Genomic DNA, 2,002 nt, shown 5'->3' with positions numbered 1-2,002 from the left:
GCGGCGGGTGCGGGCGCTGACAATGAGGGGAGGAACGCGGTACCGGGCGGTGCTTGACGTCACGGCCGCGGGGCGGGGGCTCCGGCCCGGCCCGGCCCGGCCGCGCGGCTCCGCCGTGCCCGCCCCCGGGCCTGGGGAGGCCGTGAGGGAGCCGCCGCCATTTTGGGGGGGGTGTCGGAGGGCGCCCGGGGCGGGAGGGGAAACTTTGCGAAAGGCTCCAGGGAAGGACTGGGGGCCGCGTTGGGTGTGGCGGAGGAGGCACGGGAGTTGCCGTGGCTGGTTTCACGGTGGGGTCGTGCTCCAGAGCATGCCGGACAACCCTCTCTGCGGCCCCGCGGCTTCGGTGTCGGGGCAGGCGGTGGCGGTGGCGGCTCTTTAAAAGCAGGGCAGAGCCCCGCGCCAGGTGGCACGGTGAGGTCTCGTCCTCATCTCCCGTCGCATCCCCCCTTTAGTGCCATCTCTTGGAGAGTTTGGGACTTGGTGGTCAGTCCGGCCGCGGTTGGTTCCACCTCTGGTCTCTGCAGCCCGGGGATGCCGGGATGAGATCGGAGACCAGAGAGCTCCCCGAACGCTGACCGGGAGAAGGTGCTCACCCTGAGCGGTGAGCGGGGCCCGGCGCTGTCTCCGGGCGGGTGGCGCGGTGAAGGACACCCAGCTCAGCCCGCAGCAGACGTGGTGCAATTCCAGCCTCCCGGCCGGGCAGAGAGACGCGACAGGCTCGGAACATACCGGCCATTGTGGGGATATCTGCGGGAAAAGTGGAGCTGCCTCCTCATCTCGTAACACCCCTCATTCCACTTGTCCCTTTCTGTACGTTTCCATTGACTGCACCAAGTCCCCATCAATAAAAAATATTAAAGAAAAAAATTGCTTTCTCTTAGAGCAGCCAGAGCTTCCTTAGTTTTCCTCTACATCATTTCCTTTCCCTGGACAGAAGTTTCTAAGTCTCTAACCTCACACCACTGAGATTTTTCTTTGAAATACGAGCCTGGTCAGTTGCAGCCCTTGTTGCCACGGGCGCTGTACCAGCAGCTGCAGCCATGCCGCTTCTGTGTGACACAGAGCAGGCAGGTTGTTTCTCACTCTGATGCGGAGATCTGACATTTATCATTCCCTGGATTCACTCTCTCCCTCACACTGCAGACCCCACCTGGCAGCTGGTTCAGTTGCCACCTTGGTGAGGGGCTTCTTTCTCCTCCCTTATCAGCTCCGCTCACTTTGTTCCCTCTCCCCTCGCTCCGTCTCTCGTGCTGGGTGGGCCAGGACTGTACCTCACATCACACCTTGTGCTTTCCCTGCAGCAGCAGCTCGCTGTGCCAATGCTGCTGGCATCTGGTGGCACAGGAGGCTGAGGAGTTTTCTCTCACAGTCCTCAATGAGCATTTGCTCTTGTTTGCACTGCTGCATGCTGAGGACTCACCAAAGCCTGAGTTGCAATGCTTATCTCCTGGATTGGAAGGATGGGTGCCAGGTTTCCAAAACCCAAAGCAGGGTGCCAAGCACCACTGGTAGAAACCCCACAACGGCTGATAGAAAGGCTGTAAAGTTCCAAGGGAGCAGAGTGTAAGTAATGTGGGCAGGTGTGGCCAGAGATGATGGGCAAAGGGACATGACAAACACAATAAAATCACAAATTACATGGGGAAGCAGCAGAAGCTGTCAGCTGACAACAGAGGATCCAAATGGGTGTAGTAGCTTTGAACAAATAAAAGTAACTCGTGCATCTTATGCACAGCTTGATAACGTGAGAAGTGGACGGCTCTAGGATGCCATGAACACCAGAGGCATGACATTCAAAAGGATTAGCCAAATTTACAGAGAGAAGATTTCTCAGTGGTTATTAAAAATGTCTATCTGAGTAATCTTCCAGTTCATGAAGTCCCTGAACTGACTCTTCAGATATTCTTGATATTCTGTACTCCCTCTGTTTGTAGGGTGAATTTAAGTGAGGTGTCTGAGTTGATGTTGTTGCTGCTGATACAACGCAGTTGTATGTCCCTCC

The sequence above is a fragment of the Hirundo rustica genome, chromosome 25 (genome assembly GCF_015227805.2).
Source record: "Hirundo rustica isolate bHirRus1 chromosome 25, bHirRus1.pri.v3, whole genome shotgun sequence".
Taxonomy (NCBI): Eukaryota; Metazoa; Chordata; class Aves; order Passeriformes; family Hirundinidae; genus Hirundo; species Hirundo rustica.
Note: the sequence above shows the minus strand (reverse complement) of the source record.